This window comes from Lissotriton helveticus, chromosome 8 (assembly GCF_964261635.1).
Source record: "Lissotriton helveticus chromosome 8, aLisHel1.1, whole genome shotgun sequence".
Lineage (NCBI taxonomy): Eukaryota > Metazoa > Chordata > Amphibia > Caudata > Salamandridae > Lissotriton > Lissotriton helveticus.
In genome coordinates this window covers 234,270,400-234,296,600 of record NC_136069.1, presented here as the reverse complement: position 1 = coordinate 234,296,600, position 26,201 = coordinate 234,270,400, and the positions used below count along the sequence as shown (strand labels likewise).

Here is a 26,201-nt window from a genome sequence, read left to right as displayed (position 1 = left end):
GGTGAATTGTACTCCATTGTCAGTCACCAATACTTTCTTAAAAGAACACCCCTTTCAAGAACTGAATGAGAGCCTCAGTGTTGATTTGGTGCACACACTTGAAAACCACCCGAGTGTGATAGTCCACTAAAACCAGAGTAAAATGCTCCTTCAACATTCTGATGTTGCGTTGGCCAATGATATCAAATGCTTGCTTGGACCATGGGTTATCAGGAACAGCTACGGGTGGATAAAGGGGGCTTCTGAGTTTGCTGTATTTTATCATTCCTACTGCATTCCAAGCAATCTCTTGCAATGTTCTCTGTCATAGCATCCATTCCAGGCCATCAATAATCCATGCGTATTTTGTTCTTGGCGAGGCTGCGCCCTAAATGACCTATATGGGCCAATTCAACAATTTTCTCCCTAAGCTTCTCCAGTGGGACAATTTTCTCACCCATGCAAACAGTACCCTCTTCTATATTTAATTCAATCCCCACCTCCCGGTATTTACACAACGAGGGTGGAAGGTCACATTTGGCAGCTGCCCAACCATTCCTTATGTAATCTTTAAGAGAACACATCTCCTTATCTGCATCCACACAAACCTCCCACTCTTCCTTATTCAAGCTTGATAGTTTCAAAATCACCTTATCACAATCTCCAACATCTGGCTCCTCCTCCCACTAAATCTAGGGTTCCTGGCATGTATTTGACCCTGAAATTGTACCCTTCAAGTCCCAGAATCCCTCTTGCTATCCTGGGAGCGGTACTGACCGACCCTTTTGTGGTGAAGGCATACATAAGGGGCTTATGGTTGGTCTTCAAAGTAAAAGGAATGCCTCACAAAAACTAAATGTCTTATCGCCCAAGAACAAGCAAGAGCCTCTTTATCTACCACAGAGTAGTTTTTCTCCGCACCTTTCAAGGCGCAAGAAGCAAACGCCACAGTTTGCTCCTTACCCTCCACAAATTGAGAAAGACTGGCCCCATAGCCCTTATTTCTGGCATATTACAAAGCACAGTAGGTTTGGTGAGGTTGAACCTACCTAGGGACGGGGCAGCCACAATGCCCTCCTTCACTGCAGTAAAAGCATTGTGACATTCGTTGCTCCAAAAAAACAGGACCGTGGACTTTAGGAAGCTTTGCAACGGTTCCACAATACTTGCATAATTGCGCACAAAGTTGGAATAATATTTCGAGAGACCCCTTGAAAGATTTGAGGTCTTCAATGCATTTCGGGGGAGCAGTATTCTGAATAGCCTCTACCAGACATAATTTGGGCTTAATGCCGTCACGTGAGATGGTGTGCCCTAGGTACTCTACTGACCCGACACCAATACAACATTTCTCTTTTCTTAAAGTGAGCCAAGCCTTCTCTAAATTTGACAACGCTTTCCTCAACATGATATTGTGCTCTTCTCCATACTATCCATCAATGAGGATGTCATCTTAGAAGCACAAAGTCCCTGGGAAATCCCTCAGCACATGCTGCATAATTCTCTGAAAAGCAGCGGCAGCCAAAGCCAACCCAAATGGCATTCATAGGAACTGAAATGCTCCAAGGGGGGGTCACAAAGGATGTAAGGTGACGGGAAATAGGATGGAGCTCTACCTGATGGTATGCGGATGAACAATCCTAGACACTGAAACAACTTGCTCCCTTGATTAAAGGGAGAACCCAATGAATACATGGCATTGGGTGTCTGTCCACTCAAATGTTCTCATTGAGATCTCTCAGGTCCACACATAGTTTAATGTCCTTCCCGATGCTTTAGTAGTGAGGACTATGGGAACCAACCACTGGGAACTCTCAATTAGTTAGATGACAACCAAAGTTTGTAATTTGTCCAGTTTGTTTTGGAGAGGGGCTTGCATCATGTGGGAGATGTGCCTCACCTAATGCACAACTGGTTTAGCATAGGATTTGAGCTTTATTGAGTGTTGGTAATTTTGGAGTAATCCCAGTTCTTCAGAGAAAACCTTAGGGAAATCTTTCACACGTCCAATCCCCCAACAGAAGGATCCACAAGAAGGACCTGGTCAGGACTACTGGGATCCAACTTGATACCCAATTCTTTTTGGTGTCTCCAACAAAAAGAATTAGATCTAATATGCGTGACGTAGACTTTACCCACTGTATATTTTCCCCTGAAACCAATATCCATGGTCATCGTCCCAAGCATAGGTATGGGGTCCCCATTGTAGCCCCCCGGTTGAATGTCAGGGGATTGCAAAACCCCTTGCCAAGAGGGGAATAGTTGTGAAAACAATTTCAAATCCACTAAAGTGTAAGGGGAACATGAATTGGCAAAAACTGTCACTGTTTTTTTTATCTAATGCGATGCAACATGAATGAAAACCAGATGCATCCTTACCACTTTGTAGTTGAAACATTAAGTTGTTATCTGCAGGCCATTCATGTTTATTAGCCAGTAGAGGTTTGGTACGCTGTTCCCTGCACACCCTTGCCAAATGACCCTTTTTGCCACACTTGTGGCATACCATTGTCCTAGCTTAGCAAATCACATTGTTCGCTAAGTGACCAGGACCACCACATCTCTAGCCCTTCGGCCTAGCACCTAAAGGTTGTGTGTTGGAAATTTAGTTTTTAACATTGTGCCTAACTTTTTGTTTGTTAATAACATTAACATCTGCTTGCTTGTCACCCCGATCTTTCATTGCCATCACACGATCAGCAGTGTGTTCAATTCCAACAGCTATGTTGATGGCTTCCTTGAGATCAGGGTTGGCCACCAGGAGTCTTTCTTGGATCTTCTGGTTGTTGGTGCACCTGACCAATTGGTCTTGAAGAGACTCAAACTCACATGTATTCACTAGATCTCTTAATGCCGCAATGACATTTTTCACTTTCTCATTTCGACTATGTACCCTTGAAAATAATTTGTGTCTTTCAAGAACAGCATTATGTTTCTCAAGTCTGTTCACAGCGACCTTCAAATTTTTTTCATCTTCATCGCTATCAGCTTCCTCATGCAAAGTCGACGAAATGTTTTCGTAAATTTTGCAACCTTTAATCCTAAATTGTGGAGTAATGTGTGTAAGTTATGCAACAGAGAACATTTCTCCCCTCCGATAGCAATTAGGTAGGATTCCAATAACCCAAACTACTGTTTTCATGGTTGTAAGGGTTCTCCCACCTCGTTAAGGAACGTAGGTGGCTGTGACATATTTGCGGTAGCCATAGTTAATCGCTCAAGTGAAAACAGCAGATGCCAGCCAAATAATATTAGGAAACAATAATAATGAAGAGCAGAGCTGTTAAGGCATGAAACTAATGACAGAAACAAACTCCCATGGGACTATAGGAAACTAAAGTACAACTATAGAAAACAATACTTGCTGTTGGCAATTGTAAAACTGGATGGTGGAAATGGAAATTAGCAGAAAAAGCTGTGCCTATCAGCGAACGTAACTGACAGACAACAAGGGGTCGAAATAGCTGCTGAGATATTTAGGGCCATATGTATCATAGTTCCGTTTTGCGAATTCTAAATAGCGATTTTTAAGGAATCGCTATTTAGAATTCGCAAAACGGTATGTATGTAAAAAATCACATTTTTTTGCGATTCCTTAATCTTCTTTATTTGCGAATTCGCAAGTTGCGAATTCGTAACTAAGGAATAATTTCCAATTCATTCCTATGGGCCAGGAGGCCCATAGGAATGATTGTGAAATGCATTTCATTTTGCGATTCGCAATTTGCTAATCGCAAAATGAGATTGATTTCAAGGGTGCAGGGGTGTCTCAAGGACACCCTGCTGCACCCCTGAAATCAGCATGTGTATGCATATGGCGCACATACATGCCCTATGGGCATGTATGTGCGTCACATGCCACATAAAAAAATGCCAATTTGTGCATTTTTAAAAGAAATCGCAAATTACCACCAATTGAAAGTTGGTGGTTAATTGCGATTTCTTAAGCTTAATTCGCTATAGTAAAATGCTTCATACATAGCATTTATGGAATCGCAAAAATGCGATTCCTTAAATGCTATAGCAAAATGAGGAATCGCAAATTCACGCGATTCCTTATGATGCGATTTTTTAATACATATCAATAAATACAAAACGGCCTTTTGCGATTCGCAAAGGCCAGAATTCGCCGAATTCCGGCCTTTGCGAATCGAAAAAGCCTTGATACATATGGCCCTTAGTGAGCTGTGCCTATCACCAAAGGTACTGACAGGCAAAAAAGATTGAAATATGCAGATGAAATCGCAATCAGTTGTACCTATCAGTGTGAAACTAAAGACAGGCAGACGCTTGCTTGGCGACTACCAATTGGAACAGCTGTCCCCATCAGCGATCAAAATGTCGATGAGATGAGAGTGCTGCGTGCCTATAAGCGAAGGTACTGACAGGCAATGATGAACAAATATGCAGAAGAACGAGATAGTAGCTGTGCCTTTCAGCGAAACTAATGTCAGGCAGGAAAGTCTCCCACAAACAGAGGAACGCAAAATAGGATTGCCCACAGCTGACCAGGCAATGCCCATAGAACTGCCCACGGCTGACTAGAGTGGCAGCGGAGAAATGCAAGATGAGACCCCCTTCAGCAGGCAAGGCAACACCCGTAGAAACACCCTCGGCTGACGAGAGAGGCGGCTGAGGAACTTCCATTGCCTCATCCCGGATCCAAACAGCAGCCGGGAAGGAGACGGGAAGCTCAATAGACAGCAACAACGTAGGTCCCAGAAAGCCAAACACGCGGGACGGCAGGGAAACTGGCACAGTCAACCTTGAAAGAAATTCGTCCAGAAACAACTCACAATCACAGGCAGAAACAAAACACAGCAGAAGCGGGCTCCAACCTACTGCCAGAGCACAGGATCACAGTGTTTAAGTAATCTTTGAGAGGGGATGCCGGAACACGAAAACAATATATGGTGTGGAAACTAGCAGACAGACCAGAGTGCAACGGCCACACATAAGAAGAACTTGTCACCAACAGTAAGAACAGTTGTACAATACTTACATGTTCCTTTATACTCACAGCCTTGGAAGAGAGGTATGGCTGGCACTGGAGCATGAGTTGGAGGTGGTGGTGTACCATCCCCACACGGTTAATCATCGCCAATATTTCAAAGAAACCGACATGACGCAGGAAGCACAGAGGGCTTCTCTATTAACAGCATACACCACCACAGATTCCAGTCAGCTGGAGTCAGCTGTGGAATGTTCAACAACAAAGTCATGGCACATGCCAAACAGGGTGAAGGGAAGCGGAGGATGGGATGTACCAAAGTATACAAGATTATAACACACATACACAAGTCTGCTAAAAGTTATTTGAAGTGGTGACCAAACACATTTTGATTATTTAACTGTAATCCACTTGTTATTTATTAGACAGCATATGCTGGTCCATGAGGTAAATATGTATACACCACATATGTGCTCTCTTGCTTTTCAGGTTACCCACTGATGTCATGGAATGTTAGGGTTATGAGGGTTCCCTGGAGGGTGATTGAGCCAGGTAGACCAGGGCTGAGCATCGAACGGCAATGTCTCCAGGTGGGGTTATTTATGTATCCATTAAACTTACTATAAACCCTTTCCTAATTTACTGGCAGTGCCTGCGCATTTCTACATGCCAACCTGCATCACAACAACATACTAACAGAATTATCATTACAGGCCTAATTTAGAACTCAAAAGGCAGACTTTGTAAGTTTAATGCTTAACACAAAAAATAAATCTCAATTTGTAATTCAGAACATAGACAAAACATCTACAACATAAACATTTGCTACTACATATAACCTAGACAGTGTTAACTCTGTATCTATCACTTATTTGAGACAATTACTTACTGCTGCATAAGACAAACACATAAAAACTATTTCAATAACAGGCTAATAGAACAATGATAAAAACCTTAATTACTCTTCAGAAATTATATAGTTGCGGCTTACATCTGTAAATTCATTTTTGTGACACTTTCTTACAGCTCTGTGCTAGCTATAAGATTAGTGCACCTTTATGTTTAAGACTCTCCAATATACCTGTAATGTGGGTTCAAAATACCACACAACTTATTAATATGTATATTGTTATTAATTATTCTATCAACCTTGTTTAAATAAATCAATTTCAAATAATATTTTTTCTATTGCCTCACATGTAAGTGTACTGGCTCACAAATATGTGTAATTATAATTTTTCTGTCTATGGCTATAATGGCAATTATGTGTATCTCAGCCACTCTTTGGGCTCCAATGTTGCATCTGAGGTGTAGGTTATGAAGCCCATACTTTAGGACTCTTCTTAAAACACCACTGGAAAAAAGTAGCCAATGACAGCCACATCTGTGAACAACTACAATGTTCCTCAAAAGACAGCAACAATGCATTTCAGTGGCCAATATATGAATATACTAGTTAAATGTCATAACCTTATGACATAACTCCCTATCTGACCTGAAATCCAGAGAAGTACTGTGCTGCTCTTACTTTAACCCCAGGACGCATATGTTGGTTTTAACTAAGGATTATAGATGCACTCTATACTCTATGCCCACATTTAAAAAATATGTGCTTCTTTTACTTTTAAGGGTTAATTTTGTATTATTCAACATTAGTTTATTGCATAATGTGTCATTGCACATGATATATTTAGGGATATTATGCCATTACACCTCAACCTAAATTACAGATATAGCCATTTCTGTACTGGGACACTGACAATTAGCTGTAACTCAAGACTTGCTGCTTTTATCTCAAACCCCTAATCTCTTTTCAATGTTTTTGATTGACTTATAAGCTATATGTGGTTACCTTAGAGAAGGAAAATTGGGGCAAGTAAGTTCCAAGGATGAACAGTCTATGCACAAGTCAAAATGTCTTCTCGCTCTCCTTTCTTGAGTAATGATGATCATGACATATACAATGTCTATGTGAAGAAAATTACGAATCTAATTGCATATTACCGGCAAAATATTGAGTGAATGGCTTTCCCTTGTTAAGCACGTAAGCAAACTGTTTAATTAAGATTCTAAAGGTTTATTTTTTTATCACAAATATTTAGTGGATTGCTCATCAATGTGAATGCCATGAGGAAGTGATGTCTCAGCTATCACAAAACATGCCTTGGCATCTTTTAACAATTAATAACTGATACGCCTGGAATCAATGAAAACTATACCATATTAAACACTCTAATTTTTACACAAACATACATCTTTGATACATAATTCACATTTTATAACCTGCTCCAATCAGTTACATTAAAATAACACTGTACACAATATCTGTAGAAAGATTCCTAATACATAATAATTAGAACATTATTATAAATTCTTAAAAATGTTAGGTGAGGCTGCAGTTCTCAAGTGTGGCAAAACAAAATTGTATATATTAATTTGAGAATACAGAATAAGAACAAAATACATTTTAATATTTCTGAAACATTTGAATGTGAGGAGACGTACCCATCTGGGAAAAGAGTACAAGTATAGTAAAAATTACAATGATATGTTTAGTCACTGGTAAGGAAAAGTAACACTTTCCAGGTCCATTTTTAATTCTTGAATCAACCCACCTTTTCGTTGTATAATTGTTATATCTGTTATATCTATTTGGGAATAGGTACTGCTGTCCTATTGAGCTTTCATAGAGATACAATTACAAGACAAAGAGAGAGGAATTAACTTGACATTTAATTATTTAGATAGCAAGGATGAGAAGAAGTCTAAGCAAAGAATAAAATGCCCCAAATGTCTGAGGGACTTTGTTATTCAATTAGCAATACTTCTTACCAAGGAATCCAATAAATGGTGGGGAGTTGTGATATTAAAACAATATCTCAATGTTAAGAGGACTCTTAGAGACTTGAGAATCAAAATAATGCCAGACTTGGAATGCCTAACTGAAATACATGCAGAGTGGTGGGACAAATGGTTAGTTCAAACCTCTAGAAAATTAATTCTAATGTTGATTGACCAGGCAGAGATAGAAATTAAAGAACTACAGAATGAATCAGCATGTGTCAAAGCTCAGATGACTGTAAAGCCACTTAAAAAACACTGGGATGTTAGATGATATATCACCAAACATCCGGCGAACAATTAATGTTAAAAGAAAAATTAATTACAGAGAGATGTAGGAGAATTAAAAGAGTTGAATATTATGTACTTATGTCAAAAAAATGCCATGATAAGAATTACCATCAAGTCTAAGACTGTTGGTAAAGAAATCCCTAGCTCCAGCACTATTGAAATAGATGGTACAAGTAGTTGATCTTGTAGTGAATCAGACTCTTATGGAGAGTTATTGAACACACTTATCAAATATGGCCCCTTTTAATTTTTGGGAGGAATTGAAAAGTATTGATATGTAGAGGGAAAAATGACTGCCTGGTCAATGAAAGATCAGGGAGCTCAACAAACAGGTATGAACCAAAAAAATAGGAAGGAAACAAACATAACAAATGAGAAAATTCTCAAATGGGTATAAAAACTATGGGCCTGATTTAGATCTTGTCGGATAAGCTTCCGCCATCACTTTTCTGTCAGTTTATCCATCCACCTACTAGGTGGTCTATCCACTCAATTTAGATGCTGGCGAGACTATGGATGAATCTCTGTGCGAGTCCCACCGTCTCCGCCAGAATTTTCCTACCAAAACAATAGTGTCATAGGCAAAAGCGGCTGTCTGAGGGAGTTCGGCCAATATTTCTGCCAGGCCAATTATGACGTACCCCCCCATCGACGTAACAGTGGCGGGTAAACCTCCACACCTGCGTTGGTGGTTTTAAAGGGATGTAAGGTAGAAGCTTACCTTTTTTTTCTACTTCCCTTTCTGTCATGAACCCAATCACCCAAGTTCCTTTGCTGCTGCTACTAGAGCATGAAGCAAATCAACCCCGTCGTCGCCATAATCAAAGTTAAGCTTTTTTTTTAACTTTTTTTCTTTTGGATGGTCTGTTAACATTTGCTCTGGAATCATGCATTATCCAACTTAAAAATTAGGAATATACATCATCAAAGTTAAAAACAAATATCATATATTCCTCTAATTTGTTACACAATAAACACAAAGTTGTCAACGCGGCGTTTTGGTGGATAGGCCTTGATAAACACCACCTTCTTCAAGGATTCTAAACCATGTAAAAGAATAACACATCTAAAGACCATCCTAAACAATTTCAAGTAGGCGGTGGATCTAAAACAACAGGCTGAAGATAAATCTCTGTTGTCAAAATTTTGGACGGTGGTGCTCATCAAGTTCTATCCACCAAAACGCTGCGTAGACAACATTGTGTTTTTATTGTGTAACAAATTAGAGGAATGTATGATATTTGTTTTTAACTTTGATGATGTATAAAACTAATTTTTAAGTTACACTCTATTCGTGATAAATATCGATTAATGTATTTGTTGACTAACAAGAATCACAGTGATTATATTTTTAGAATGAATGAGTATAAGGACATAAGCTTGAATGAGACTGCATAGAGTCATCTTACAGAACGGATAACTAGATGTAGTGACACGAAAGGGACCCGTTCCTGTTTTTACTATAAATTGACCCTGTCCCTTTCAGGTGTAAGGGCACTCCTCCCATTTTCTGTGGAAATAGGTAGAACAGTTGAAAGAAAATGCAATGTGCTGGATAAAAAAGCCTGATGGTGTGAAGGAAGACGTAAATGTTGAGAGTTAATTCCGCTTACTATTGTATGTATTGTATTGTAGAGTATGTGTATTTTGAAAGCCTTTCTTTTACTCTTTCCTGGAACCATTGTTCAGCTGGATGCATGCAGTTCCCCAGTACTGCTTCTTCTATCAAGTACCTCTTATTCTTCGTTTCCAACTTTCACAGACATTGAGTGTGAAATCGAGAGGCAGGCCTATTTCTCTGTCTGGATGTCTGATTTGTAAGTATTTAAACTAGTGTTGTGCTTGATTTAAAAATGTATTTTAGTGAGGAGGAGCCTAGCCTGCAACCATGATGGCCGCCTGATCCCTCGGCTCCGCCGACCCTCTCGCTTTCCCTCCGAAGGGCTATTGATCCTGTCGGTTATCCTGTACCCACGCTGATGTTTCGGACTCGGGAGACTGTCCTGACTCCAACGGTGCGCTCCCCGGCGTGCTTACTGCAGCGGATGCAACGAAACGTCCTTGTTCCGTTCTGGGCATGATGGCGGTGTCCTCGTCTTTGTTCTGCGAGGGCGGCCGACCCTGAGTGCAACAGCCGTGCCCACTCACGACGGTGGCGGACGGCTGGCGGAGAGCAGCTGCTGTACTGCTCTTCTCGCCGCAACATTCCATCCCGCCCAGCTCACCTCCACGCTTGCTACACTGTTCCCGCGGCCAGTGCTACAGTGTTTCCTTCCCCCAGCCGGTAGACGGCTTTTGATGCCTCTTTGTCTTCCAGCAACGCTGTGGGTGCCATCTTGGACCGCGCACTCGGCACTCGCATCTACCGACACTGGGCTGCATTACTGGTGTTTATGGCAACTGGCGCTGCACCGCAACTGAGTGCGGTGTCATAACGGAGTTAGTGGCCCCTGGGCCCCCGACGTGGCTTGTTCTACGGAGTGCTGGCCGACTGTTCACGATGGATGTCTATGGCCGGTGTTGGAGTCAGACCTGTGTTTGTGTGCCCCGAGTGCGGGAAGCTGCTGCATCTACCTCACCTGCGGCGTCTCTAACGCTAGACGATGTTCTGAGCGCTTTGAATACTTTGCGAGCTGCCCTATCTACCAATGCCCGGGACCTGGGGGACCGACTTGATGCCATTCTGTCCGCGGAGCCCCCGACTTGCCGTGTGGGTTTAAGTGTACTGTGCACTTCGCCACACCCTGTGCTCGGCTGCCGGGATGTGCCTACCCAGATCTACGTGGAGGCCTTCGATGACCCAGCTGTGATATTGCCTGTCATGGTTAGGCTGCGGAGTGCGCTGTCTGGGCTGGTGCACTGGCTGGGGGATGGTTTTTGGACGCTATGCCGAGCAACTCCTTTGTCTACTACCGGCATGTTTCTCTGCCCTGTCCTGGCTTTGTTACTCTTGTCTTGGCTGATCGCTCTTCGAGGGATGCTGTTGTGTACCTCCCTGTTTTGTTCAGCCGACGACCACGGGACATTGAAGTGGACAGACCTTGATGGACAGAGCTCTTTATTGTGGTTGTCGTTTTGTCTGTTTTTTCCATCCACGGGGGCTATGCTACGATGGTACCTCGTCGTCATGCTCGACCGGAAGGGACAAGGTTGATGATGTTTTTTCTCCTTTTTTGCCTTCTGCTGCCTGTTTTGATTGGATAATGTTCGCTGGACTGGGGAGTTAGTCGTTGGTTTCGCTTTGGGTTTCGGGGCCGGGGGGGGGGGGGCAGCTGGGATTAAATGTGTTTATGGTTTTGTTTCCAACTGTTTAGCTCTCCTCCGATCTTCACCGATTCCCTTTTTCTTTTTCTCTTTATTATTTCTATATTTCGGGTACTCTTCGGGGCGACAGGCACGCTGCTGGGGGGGGGGTGGCCGTAGCCTCTGCATGCGTGTAGGGTGGGGGGAGGGGTTTTCTCTATTCCTTTTCGGTTTCTATGGGCCTTTTCTTCTTTTCTATATTCTTATTTCCGCCTCTTTTCGGGTGGTGGGCGGGATCGATGCGGGGCGGGTAACGACTGGCGAGTGACGTGCTGTGGGACTGTTCATCCTTTTGTGTTATCTGTATGCCGCCATTTTGATTTAGTCTTACGGCTTGCTGGATCTCTGTTGGTGTAACTCGCCCGCTTCTGTTTTGGACAGATTGTATGGACTTCGATTCTCCTCAACTCCTATTTTTACGCTATACTATAAATTTTAAAATGTAAACCTTCACTTATCCTACTTCTCGGTATTACCCGTATCCCTAGTTACTACAGAATGATTATACTTTGTTTTGATTTGTTACCGAGTCGCCGTTTCGATCGCTGCTTTGACCTGCAAGATGTTGTGACCGGCCGGATGGTTGTAGGCCCGTATTTGTTTGCCAATACTACGAAATAAAGGTTTTCAAAAAAAAAAAAAATGTATTTTAACAATACTACATAGAGGGTTTGAAGAAATGTTTTGATTTATAATCTGAGAGTGAAAATGAATAATTAGGCTACTATGCTTGGCTCTGTTTCGACTAGCATTTTTTTCATGAACAGTAAAAGAGAGTCATCTTCAATTCTTAGCTCACCTCCCCTTTGATATTGTGCGCAATAGTGCAGATTTTATATATTCCACCTAGAATGCTTGTGCCTTACGATTCTATTACTGGTGTGTATTATTTTGGACTTAATCCGTACATCTTGTTTTACACATTTGGAACACTTGTGTGTCAGAGTATTACTCAAACATTATGTTTTCTCATGGTTACTGTAACCAATGTTACCTAATGAATCCTTGTTTCAGAATATACTTTTGATCAGCGACGGACCACCCATTAGAGCAGAGGAGCATCATGTCCTGCTGTCAGTGCAGCAAACATGAAAAATAAAATGGTAATAAAACGAATTACCATTTTATTTGTCTCTGCTCCCAGCCAAGCAATGTGTTGGGCAGAGCTGTTGCTCATTGGCAGCAGGGCAGTGGTGCTCACTCCACCAGTTTAAACTGCACATGTGTCTTTGGCTGGTTGTGTTGCGATGGCCAGCCCGACATGCGCATTGCAAACCTGTCCACCTAGCTTTCTTAGGTAGCTGGGTGGGGTGCAGGCCCAGGCCTCCGGTGCCTGCTCGAGAGTCGAGGTTGCCCGCTCCAGCCAATCCTGGCGCTGCTCTCATGCAGCTCATCTGCAGCATGAAAGCATCGTCGAGATTTGGAGAGGGGGCTGAATGAGGCTCCAGGAGGCCTAACATTGACTTCAATTAAGATGAAAAAGGTATGTTTGTTTTTCATTTTATTTTTGCCTTTTCCTCCCACTGACAGGCACTGTGAGAAACTCACATTGCCTTCAGTCTTGGTTCTAGAGCTTTCAGTCATGGCCCATTATAAAATCTGTTAAATAGCAATGATTGAGAGCTTTGTACTGTGAGTCTAAAGGCATTGTGATTTATCTCAGTGCCCAACCTGATTAACGGGCTGTCAGCTTGCATCACTGCACACTCTGCTGCCGCAAGCTAGGGTGGGACTCGGTCCCCCAGCCTACATCTCTTCTACCTGAGCGAGAGGGAGGGGACTCCTCCAACAAAAACTGTGGCAGTCTCCTTCAGCATGGGACACGCCAAACAGGATCAAGGGGCTCTGTAAGCCTGCATCACTACACACTCTGGTGTCGCCAACTGGGGTGGGACTCGTTCCCCCAGCCTATATCACTTCTACCTGAGGGAGAGAGAGGGGTCTCCCTTCAACAAAAACTACGACAGTCTCCCGCAGCGTTGGATGCACACGGGCGTAGCCCAGGTCAAGGGTGGGCCCGTCTGCGCTTGTCAACACCAGGAAGAGGCGGGTGAGGCCACCCCCCTGGGCTATGGATGGTCAGTCACAAGACTCTACCTGTGTGCTGTTCCGGAGTGCTTCCTGTTAGAAAGGTACCAAAGTAGTTACTTGGTATTTGTCAGTCTGACAACATTTTTACCCTTCTCTTCCAAATCCCTCCGTTGTTACAACTAGAGGAAACTGACTTTGGTGAAACCTGTGTATGGAACTTGTGGGGGTGACTGTGCTTCCATTAGGGTCAATTACTGAGCTGTTTGTTTTGTTTGATTTGTTCCCCTTTAGGGCTAAACGTATATTTAAAGAATCCTTCTCACTCACTTTCTGCAGTAGCTTAAATAAGAGGAGCACTTGGAAGGTACACTGAGGGTTCACTGAGTTATGGGCAAAAGAAAAGGTCAGGACAAAGTCCAGGGCACGTCTCGCCCAAAAAAATAAGGCTACGGGTGTACTTTGCACTGAGGAAATGGATAGGATTGAGTCTATACTCACCGAATGCCATGAAATAGCACACTCTGCAATACCTCTCTCCTCCTCCAATCTAGGAAGTTCCTCCAGTCCTGATCCTAGTGCCAGAGCCCTGACCGAACTCATTCCCGCCCCCCCTCCCTGTTAAGCCAATTCCCCTGATGTTTAAGGATCTCCATAAAGGGAGGGGAAAAGGTCTTTGAAGCAGGCTCATTGATTTGGAGCCCAAATCTGACCCCCTTTCACCTCATAGTAAGCTACGGGACTACCCTGAAGAGGTGCATGCAATCCAAGTAAAAAGCCACAATAGATTTGAGGTGCTCGTAGAGGAGGAAACTGGGTTAACTGAGATAGGGTCAGCTGGTCATGGTGATAATTGTAAAGCATATGTGGCAAGTTGCAGGCCTTAAAATAATTATTGAGTCCCTAAGAGGCATGGTAGTCTCTCTGAGATTAGAGGTGGCTGATCTGAAGGGGAGGATAAAGGGTGACAAGGCCACTCCGCTAAAGACCAGCTCAGAATTCTTGCCCTGTGCCCTCAAGGGTGCAGCTTCTATATGTGTGGAGTCAACCTAGGATGGACAATGTTAGACAGCACAGAGTGCCCCCTGCCCTCGGCCTACCACCAATGTTCCTTCCCGCCCAAGAGGTTGCACCTGTAGTAATGCATATATTAAAAAAACAGTAGCATCCCAAGGCTTTTTCCAAAGGCAGAGGGGAGGAGAGGGTGATACATAGAGGTGAGGTCATACTAGATGAAGGGTGCCGTCCCATGCCCAGTGGAATATTTGAAAAGGGGGTAGTGAATGATGGCATCTACACCCGACCTGATTCCCAAGATAAAAAAGCAGTAAACTCCAAAAGGATGGATACGAATATCCTGATTCACTCAGGAACAAGTACACTGTTATTCAATCATAAGAGATGACATCAAGTATGTTGAAAGATCATCCTTCCCAGGGACGTCAAAGGAGGTGGTCAAAGTTAGGTTCTTTCACATGAACCCAGTTGATGGTTTAATGTAAATTGACCCCTGTTATCATCAGATGCAGACTACCGGTAGGAACTGACATAGAGCCACACAGGTTTGCCTCGCAAAGGGGTCCCCCAACAAATACAGGTTTGTATAGGAAGGCAGGAGGATTGTCGCCTGAAGATGAAAAAGTAACGTCCCTTGGCCCAAATGTGACCAGGCACCAGCAGGATGTTTTCTCCCGGCCTGGGCAGGCCACCAATACTGAGTTTAACTGTGAGTCACCTAATGTGGGTTTAAGGGGGAAATGACTGTCAATCCCTCTGTAACAGAGGAAGGGGGGACTTTTGACCATAGCACTTATTACAGCAATACCAACACTTGCCACAGACACTTAAGGGTCCTGGTTTGGAATGCAGCAGGGATTTCCAAACTGCTAGCAAACCCCGATTGGTGTACCTTTGTGGACCTACATGATGTGATCTTATTTCAAGACACTTGGAGCTTGCTCCATCCCAATAGATGTGGGTTCTCTGCATATGGTATAAATGCCACAAGGAAAGAGACAGGAAGACCCTCAGGTGGTTTATCAATTTGGGTTTAATCGGTCTTGGGTCTAAAGTTAAGCTGGTTCACGTAGATTCTTAAGATATTCTAGCAGTAGATCTGGCACTTTTCAGTGGCGGGCAAATCAGGATCTTCAATGTTTATACTAGAGTTATTCGGGGATCTGCGGAAACCAAAACAATTCAAAGTCTAGATCATGCCGGTTTGCATGGAGGTGGAAAAGCTGGCCAAATACCGTGAAGATGAAGTAGCCATAAAGTTGGGCATCCACCACAAATTCCTCTGTAATGAGATTAGGGATCTGTTGGGTAAACTGTGTAAGGTGCAGAAACTGGATCTAGAAAAGAAACACTTAAGGCATGATCCCTAGGTAGCTTGGTACAATCAGGACTGTAGGAAAGCAAAAGGAGAGCTTGCACGGGCAGTAAAATCTAATGTGCGCCCTATATGGTGGCATGTAGAGTAAGGTACAGGCAAGCAATAAAGTCACCTAAGAAGAATTGGGAAAGCTCCCTATGGTCCTCCCTTCAAAGTGCACTGACAGCCAAAGATTCTAAGACCTTTTAAAAAAAAGCGACCCACTGGTTCAGTGGCAAAAAGATTGTATTGGAGTATACAGTACAGCCAGAAGAGTGTGTGTCCCACTTTGGCCGTCTTTAAGAGTTAAGTAAAATGGAGGTAGAGGACCCTATTGAAAGGAGGGGGGAAGTCCCATCCAGAGCAGTCGAAGACTTGGTGTTTTCTTTGGAAGAAACCAAAGTAGCGAACCGCTCCTGTATTCCAGCTAGAGCCTCTGGTCCTGATCGAATCCCAAATAACCTGTACAGAGAGAATTCAACTCTTTGGCCTCTATACATCAATATGTTAACCAATGCCATCACATCAGGTATGAACATACCTCCCTTGTAAAAGATAGCAGAAATAATTCTCATCTACAAGAAGGGTGATAGAGCCAACCCGGCCAGCTATAGACCCATAAGTCTCATTGACTCCCTGCAGATGAGTTACTGCAAGCAGGTACTGGCTGGGATCTAGGACTGGGTCTCAGAGTCTCACATCTTGATCGACTACCAGGCAGGCTTTTGTGCCTTTATTAGCACACTGGACCAGGTCTTTTGCTTCCTGTGTATCTACTGGAAGGAAGTGGCCATTAAAGATAGGAAGTTACATGTGGCCTTTGTTGATTTACGTATTGCGTTTGACTTGGTACCCCGAGCTAAACTATGGAGAGTAATGAAAGAAATGGGGTTCCCCACAACCTTTTAGAAATTTGTATTTGTTTGCACTCTTCAAACACAGCACATCTCAAGTGGGGGGAGAATAACCAACTTACAGAGCAATTTCCAATTCAATGTGGAGTGAGACAGGGATGTGTTCTAGCACCCACCCTTTTTTCACTCTTCATCAACGGGGTGGTAGACTTCCTAGATAGGGATGGATGTGATGCTCCTCAAGGGGGTGAGAGATGAGTAGAAAAATTGTATTGGAGTATACAGTACAGCCTGGCGATCTTGCAAAGGTGTGAGGCTGGTGGTTCTGTGGCGGTTTGACCGCCATAGTCAAAATATGGATGGTGTACCGCCAGTCTAGAGGTTCACAGACTGCCACCACAACTCCAGTTGTCCAATGGACCGCCTATGTTGTAATAAGGCCCTATGTTTTTTCAATACCGGGATTAAAAATGTTGTTACCTACCAAGCTAAGGGGATGGATTCTCCACTCAACCAGAAGATTACGGCTTGTCTGCAGGTGTGAATGTGAAGTTTCAGGAATGTCAGCTTTGATTTCCTTTGGGCCATTACCGCTGGACAAAGGATATGTATTAATGTCTTTCTTTTGTATGCACAGAGGCAACAACTTGAGTTTTACAACTGGCCCGTCCAGGTTGGAAAACAATCTTTGGTATCTATTTGTCCAAAGTGGTATACATTCTTCTGATGTTTTGAGGCCGGAGAAAAATGAGCTGAAATGTACTCCTGGGGTCTCACGCTTTTATATGACTTTATATCCAGATATGCTAACTCTTTGCAAAATGATGATCATTTAAGTGAGACAGATATCTGGTTGAAGAGTTAGTTGCTCGACAAAGGCAACTTTTTCGATACTACTAGACCATGCATCTCGGATACCTAGTTTATCTTTTGCCTGTCCTAGGTATTTTCCTCAAGGGTGTTTTTGTTTCTTACTCTGTTGTTCCTCGATTTCCATCCAATATAGATTGTTTAAGGAGGTTCTCTCTGAGGCACACAATCTCCAGCATAATTAAGCTGCCATTACTATTAGTAGGTGACTGAATGGATGGCAACTGAGTTTCTTTTTCAACAGCTTTGCCTGCGTAGGGCTAGATGATGTTTAAGCGACATCTGATGCTCCATGTTGATGATGCCCAAATCCTTGTATGTGGTTTCAACCTCAACCTTTTTGTCCTTGAGGAACCAAGTAAATGTCATGTACTTGGTGTCGACTAGGCGGAGCACTTTAGTTTAGCTTAAGTTCAAATCTAAGCCTTGCTGATCCATATAGGTTTGTAGAACGTTCATACTGTGCTGCAGGCCAATTGGTGTTTGGCTCGAGAGAACAATATCACCAGCACACTATTTTCTCTGTTGCCAAGATTGGTGGATGGCTTTCCTCTTGTGGGAGTTAACTTTCAAGGTCTGCTTGGCCACGTGGGACCCGGTCAAACGCCGACTTGAGGTCAACAAAACATGGAAACAGGCAGGTTTCACGTTGTTTTGCTTTTTTGGCTAAGATGATAAGTGCTGTTAAATTTGTGAGTGTCCCCATGTCTTGTCTGAACCCTGTTTGTATTCTTGGTATCAGGTTTTTTTCATTGGCCCATGCTTGCAAGCCATGGATTAAGCATGATGCATATAGTTTTACTTCAATGTCAATAAGCGCTATTAACCTGTTTGACGAGGATTGAGTTCCTTATTTATAAATGGGATGAAAAATGTTTCCTTTCCATGAGTCTGGTTAGGTAGTGTGGAAGATTTGATGGCAAAAGGGAGCTAAATAGCGACGCACAAGGTGATGTCCTGCTTAAAAAGTGCATTGGGGAGTCAGTTTGGGCATCTATCCCCTTCTGGCTTCATCTTCTTTAAGATGCTTTCTAGTTGTGCAATATCCATCATGGGCACATCATTATTCAGGCAGTTGCTCAAGTTACTCTCGATTTCTGTTAGGACCGTTTGGTCACTTTGAATAGCGGGGTCTTCCTTTGGTTCATGGGTATCCCTAGTGTCTTCCCCACATTGCAGCATTGGGGTAGTTTGTTTGACCGCCCTCACCGTCCCGCCGTTGGCTGGGCAGGGCATACATTTTGCAGATGTGGGCTACCCAGACCTGAACCTCAATCCCCACCTATTGATGTCTGTTATTTCCCATTGCCTGCCTATTTATCAATTGCCAGAATTCTATACTATTTGGTTGTTTGCTGGTACATAAGAGCATGTTCCAAATTTCTTCTTGATGCCTTCTTTTTGCTAACCAGCATTCCATGTGATATAGTATTCTCAGGTTTCGCAATGTTTTTTTTTCAACCCACTTTCTTTTCTTTGCATCTGCTGCTAGCCTTCTCACTACTCTTCTGATTTGTGCTTTTAGCTTGGGCAACCCGCTGGTGTACCAGCTTTACCTTTCCGTTCCCCTTTTTGTGTTTAGACCTGCTATGTTAATGTGTGGTGGTGTTCGGGCTAGGAATTTTGATGGTAGGCTCATGATTGTAGTTTTCCAGGCCTTTTTGGATTGCCCTGGTGCAGTTTTTACTTCTTCTGGTATTCCGCTTGCTGGTTTTACTTCTTCTAGAGCTCCTGCGCATCAAAAGACCTCTGCTATCATCTTTTCAATCCCTGGGCCACGCCATTTTAGTATTTTTAAGTTGTAGCTGACTGGTGTGGATATTTACCCACTTGCTGGACTTTGCTGGTGGCTACTTCCAATCCTGAGGATTTGTTGGAGGTGATCACTCTCTAAGCAGGAATGATTATTTCTTAACATTCTTCTCTGTATTTTATTTAGTCCTCACTTTCATTATTTTCTATAGGATGGTGTTGCAGCACCATGGGTTGGCCAGGCATGTTATACACTTTACTTCTGTTTATAATGTTGGCAGTAGTAACATACACTTGTAAATCTGTCTTAAAATCCTTTTTCAAGGAGTGGAGACATGTAATCTACATAATGATACGCTCAGATTTTTTGAATAGCCAAAAGTTGTTGCGTTGAAGGTGTAAGATTAAATTGCATGTGTAAATTACTCACGGGTGTAAGATAACGTTGTGAATAGCCCCGTAGATGTGTTTCCTTTTTCTTTGAATAATATTGCAGTGACTTTTTAATGAAACCTTTCTTCTGGATTTATTTGGGATACAATTTGGGACTGACCATACTTTGCACATTTCTCTCAATCATGCTGACTGTTCTTCGTGTGTGGGTGTGTGCTAAGACTATGAAGGCTCGTAGCGTGGACTTTCTCTTTTCCATGTCTTGTTTTACCTGACTAACACACCTTGATGCAGATAGTCTCAATCATTAATGTGGGTAGTCATTTGTGTGTTTCTATTTATTATAAATCCCTTGCTACTTGTAGGAAAGTGGATTATTAGCAGGCTGGGGTCTTTACCTTCAGCGAGTAATAATACCTCAATCAGTAATAGGCCTAGTCAAGTCTCACCGAATGCTTTTTTACTCAACCCTTGGTAGCTTAGCCAATGAGCAGTCAGGCTTAACCTAGAACACAGGTATGTGTAAAGTATTATAAAACCACTGAATATATAAAAGACACCATACACTAAAACCTAACACCAATTTAAATATAAAGAATAATTATATAGATCAAGTGACATCAAAACAACAAAAATCCAACGTAAGGAACCGGAGAAATGAATGTTTAAAGATTAAATAAAAAATTGTGCATTCTAGGACCAAACAGTGTAAAGTGCCACTCACTCCACTCTGGTTGCGCTGGGCAGGGATAAAGTCGAAGTGTTAGGCTCACCATGATGGAGCGAGGTTCAGATAGGCAGAGTGCTAGGTCCTAGTCAAAAGTTTAATTTGGACTTATGTCTTGATTTCGATTTCGGTGGATGGGTTACTCCGTCACAACACTGAAATATAAATCCCATGAAATATTATGGGATTTATATTTCAGCGGACGGGATATCCATCACCATTATGGAAGTGTAACCCATCCACCAGAATCAAAATCAGGCCCTTAATCTTTTTCTTGGAGCTTTTCTCTGATTGATGGGCTCATCTGTTCAGAGGTTCAATTCAACAACCGCAGCCTGCTGCAGCGCAATACCTCTGTGAGTCTCTGGAAGTCTTTGTCCTCGATGGCAAAGAGATCTGGAGTTATCAGCAGGGCAAACCAGTGTGGTCAGGCCGATTCGCAAGTCTATGATGGCAGCTTGACTCTCAACATCAAGCAGGTCTCCTTGTAGAGTTTTTCTGCAAAACTTTGCAGAAAGTTTCTTTCTTTCTGGATCTTGTTGTTTCTTGGGGCGTATGAACGTATTTCATATCATAGACACATAATGGGTACAACCCTCTGATACATCTGTCCCTCGACTCCTTTGGTGAAAATGAGTGTCCACTAGCTCAGTCCAAGGGTTCAGAGACTCTGGATTGCCGCTTGGGGGCTAGGACTTGATTTCCCACAATGCACCTGCACAGTCCATGAAAAATTCAGTTACAACTGGTCATCTGGGGTGATCCTCTCTTTGGGCTTGCAGGTGGCTTCATCCAATTCTGTTGTACCTGTTGGTAATCAGATAGTTTACTCCTTCCCCTTTGAGCCAGGCACAGTCCTTTTTTTGAGGAGCCTTAAGAGTGCAGCAGGTGCACTCCTTTTGAGTGCCAGCTTTCCGTGGCACTGTCCAAGGGTCTAGCAGGTCAGTCATTCTTCTTCATTAGCTCAAGGCAGTGTTCTGAGGATTTCCTCCAGCTCTCCCATTTTTATCCTCCATTCTGGCCTGCAAGAGGGCGTGAAACCCCAAATATTAAGGGTAAAGTTACCTATCTCTGCTATGACCACTTCCCGCGAAGTGTGGAATATTTTTTACTAAGAATGCGCTGTGTTGACGAAAATTAAAATGGGGGAAATCTCTCCTTGTTGTCTGTCTGCGTAACCCAGCCCAAAGGTGTGGCTATCAACTCACTTCAATCTCCTCCCAGCCCCTCTCCTAATCTAATTAGAAGGCTCCCGCCTGGCTGGGGATCAAGGAGCTGGGGGCTAGTTTGGGTCCTGTGACATCTGTTCTCCTGCCTTTGAAGGCCGGCTTATTTACCCAGCCCTCTTCTTCCCCCTAACTTCTCCAGGAAGCAAATCTCCTCCTACCAAATAACTGTATTGTTTCAGACACAGGCCTCTTCACACCTATTCAGAGAGCAGCTTGGATCAAGCTGTCAAAAGCTAACTAATCAGAAGAGGCTGCTACAGGGTTGCTGTAGGTAACTTAAAGATAGCAAGTTCTAAAACTACTTTCCTAAAATAGTTATAATAAATCTGACATAGGCAAGTTGCTGGGTTTTTTGTCTTCTTGTCTGAGTTTTATATAGTGCAAACTTGACCTGAAGGTATCAGAGAGCTTTACATGAGCACCATCATCCTCCTTTTTGCTCTTTAATGTGGCCCTGTAATAGGACATTTGAATTTGGTTCTTAAAACTGTGTCTGGTTTTTGTTTTTCACACCAACTTTATTGTATTTTCATCATGCTTGATGCTTACTCAAGCAAGCTGTGGCACTCAGGACCCTAATAAATGGCAAATAAATGCAGGTCTGATTTAGATTAATGTTGAAAGAACTAGTCAAATTATATCAAGGAGACTCGAACTTTAGATTTTATTTCTTTTTTGCGCCGTATTCTACTTACAGTTTAAAGGATGGTTCTAGTAGATTCCTGCTTTTGGCAGTACACCAAAGAATTTCATTACAATGTTATTGGTCTCCTGATTAAATAAGAAGGCATAGTGTATTTTGAATGGTTGCTATATTAAGGTGCTGTAGCTTGCACTTTGTAACCATGATGACTATTATGAATCTAAACCTTGAATTTCACATTATTTTTCAAGTCATTGAGAAAGTTCAGAAGACCTTCTACATATTTCTATTTTTTTCCTTTTTATAATCATTTACTCCAAGGCTGCTAGATGGAAGAACAGGTAGTCATTATTGGACCTTGAACAGCTCTTTTAAAAAAAAAATACTTGCAAAAGATCTGTATGAAAATATTATCTCAATAATCCATGAGTTTGTAATTGAAGTTTTATTACTTTAGATTTTTTATTGTGCTAGCGTATTGGTACTTTGAATAGACATCATATTTTGGGAAATTTTAATAAATGTTATACTTATTTAATACTCTTAATATATCAAATGTTGTTTATACTGCATTTTAAATCTGCCAGCAAAACTCCACTTATTAAGGAACTGATAATACTCTTATTCTCATGCTGGAGGAACGTTTCTATAGGTACTGTACATAGCTATATTGTTATCTGATTCTTTGGAGCAGGTTATAACTACGTGTAATAATGTATTTTTAGAAGTACTATAATAATTTAGGAGTGGTGTATCGCTACCAACTCAATAAACCTACCCTGGTTAGCTTTCTCTGCAGTACCCCACTTGTCTCTGTTGATGAAAGCTTGCTCTGACAGTGTGACAACACAGGGGCTGTCTGAAGAAGGGAAACACACCTCCTGTCCTAGTGGCGAGAAAAATTAAAAAAACATATAATGACCCCAAAAAGCAGAGCAAAGTACCTGGGTGTGGGTATCAGTAGCTATTTAATTCACAAACTCCCACTTTGGAAGTGTGTTTTTTAAAAAACAAAAACAATGTAAAAGTTTGAAGAATGGCCATCATAATCAATGCAGGCCATCCAAATTGTTTATAATTCGACAAGATCCACTATGACATTCTGTTCCTATTAAGTTAGGCATCACCGATGGGCCAGCAGTGGTCTGTGCATTTGGGGAATGTTAGTCCACTAGTGAAGCCAACATAAGATCCTCCATCATTCTGACAGACTATACTCCATCTTCCTATATCTAGATCAGGCCCCAAGTCTTTTTTATGGAAATTGAAGTCTTCCTGTGGGACTAGGTCCAAGGCATTGGCAGACAAGGGCCTCTTCAAAGTTGCAGATGTCATTGCAGAGCTCCAACTGAATCCAATGGTTTTTGCACCAAAACCTCAGAGTGAGACAAACCTTGATTTCATTGCTATTGAGAGTGCTTAGTTAGTTAAACAGAGTTGCCATCTTTTCCAGGTTCAAGGTTTTATCTTGTCAATTGTTTAAAAGACAAAATCTTCCAGTGGGGCAAGAATTTCTTGCTTACCTTGAGTGTAGCCTTCCTGTGCAATCCTTAGCACTTCGTCCCGGTCCTCTTGGGCTCAGGAGTTCTTCTATTTATTGTATCTCTGAAGCAGAAAAGCAGGAGGCCAGACATTTGACTCTTGTACATGTGTGCCAGCAGGTGTTAAGAGTCTTTGAGTGCTAGTATGAGTGCTCTTCTTCCAGTAGGAGTCAGAATGGTTATTGTAGCAGAGCCTTCTTCTTCAGAAGGTGTATCCTAAGGTCCTGGAATCTTCTGAAGGGGTTGTGGTTGAGGTGCTAGAATCATGCTATGCACAAGCCGGTGAGTGGAGACATTTTAGCACCCAATTCAAACTATTTTTTTACAGGACCCATGCCTCCTTTCCCAGAACAGTCTCTTTGCCTTACTGTAAAAGTACCCAGGAGTCCTTGTTTCAAGCTGGCAAAACCCTGCTACCACCATGCAGGTCTGAGTTATGTTATAGGAATTCTATTTAGTCTTAATTTTAGTTTTCTTTTTTAACTTAGCATCTTTTTAAGATGGTGGTTTGAACATATATTTGCTACCACGAGAATGTGCCCTGAACACATTTATTTTAGGAAGATGTTGTTCTGTAGTCTGCACTGTTAGTTCCAGGGACACACATACTAGAATGCAATGTCCTTGCTTTATCGTGTGTTCATAGGAAACTACTCGTTTTCTCCAGACTAAGTAAAAATATTTTCCTGTGTCTTTAGCAGAATGAGATAAGGCAGTTATTTTATTATTTAAACCGTGTCCTTTTTTAATTCAGTGAAAGGCATTTCGGACCTCAGCTATCATGTATGCTGCAGAGAGTTGTGAATGAGATACTGCTCCACAAGCCCCGACAATCATTCTAAAAAGGAAGATAGCTGCGCAAGCAGAGATGAATGCAGGCTTGCACACTCAGACAGAGTGCATGTGTTTATGCACTGAGGGTGGCTTCCTGAGATATTATACAAAGGTATGGGGTTAGGTCATTCCAACTTGGTGTGGCAGAAGGGTACCCCCATCATGCTCCCGCTAGAGTAGGCGTATTACTGACAGATAGTAGTAACATTAGGAACCATTTACATGGTTGAATTGTTTGTGTTTTTCTGATTACAAACTCACTCTCTCTATTCACACACTTCGTTACTGTAAATCCCATATAGGTGAAGAGAAAATGTCCCCTCCTACTGACATATATCAAACTCTCTAAACACTAGCAACTCTAATATGTAAAGATGTCTGGTTTATTAAAAAATGGTATAATTAAAATTGAAATATGCTGTACACAATATTTCATTACAATAGTTTAAAAATCCACATGTTAAAATGACATACTTTCTGTAATGTACAAAATATCATCACAGATCTATCTAAAATGATCATTCTCTTCTAGTGCACAACAATAGCTTTAATTTATTCAAATGCACTATAAATCATAACCAAATCACAAAAATAATACAAATCTTTATCCCAAGTTGTTGACGCGGTGTTTCAGTGTTTTTTTTATTTGGTTCACCCCACCTTCTTCAGGACAAATATTTTTTTTAAACATAGGTTTATCTAAAAAAAGAAAACAATATTCAAATATTCAATCCAATTAAAAATATAAGGAAAATTTACATAAACAGACTCATTGTGAGAATATGTTCTTTACTCTAATATTCCCCAATGAATCTCCGTTCGTCTGAGACCCTGTCCCTTTTGATCAGAAGGGCATCACTCCAAAATTTGAGGTGTTGTTTGTGTTTTTCATCATTGTAATAATTCGTATAATAATGATGTGCCTCATAAGTCTAATTATCCTAGTACATGTTTTACTTATGAAGATTAGATATTTTGTTATGTTATTAATTTAACAAAAGCAGCTGAAGCATTTGAAGACCTGGCTGTTCCCGCCGACTTAGCCCTAACGCCTGATGACTCACCTTCCTGGTTGCTGTTCTGCCCTGTCGGCTTTGTTCCCCCCCCCATCACTAAGACACCCTCGGGTATTGCACGCTTTACAAACTTAATTCATTCTTTCATTAAATTTTATATAGCGCACAATTACCCTAGGACATTAGTTCTTTCCTAAATATTATAAGTTTGGATTGTTGTCTAAGATGAGAGGGGAGGGAGTTCCACCATTTGGAGGCAGTATAAAGAATGCTCCTTCCTCCCCATTTAGACCTTTTTATTCTTGGGACACATGCCAGCGTGGCAGTGATCGACCGAAGGGTGGAAGAAGAAATGTACCATTTAAAAATGGATTGTAGAAAACAAGGATCTGCTTGGTGAAGGGCCTTATGGGCCCATCATAGTGCCTTGAATGTGATTCGTGCCCTAACAGGGAGCCACTAACGGTCTGTTATGGCTTTGGCAGCCAAACAAAATTGAGGTAGATTGTTAAAAACTCTGGCGGCTGCTGCATTTTGGATTGTTTGTAATTTGTTCAAAAGGAGAGACTGGGCAC

General features: G+C 42.1%; 1 long non-coding RNA gene across 2 annotated transcripts in view; it reads left to right on the top strand.

The window, feature by feature from the left end:
• LOC144771574 (uncharacterized) overlaps positions 1 to 26,201 on the top strand; it is a 280,409-nt gene that overhangs the window by 1,081 nt on the left and 253,127 nt on the right. The gene's annotated exons all lie outside the window — the stretch shown is intronic.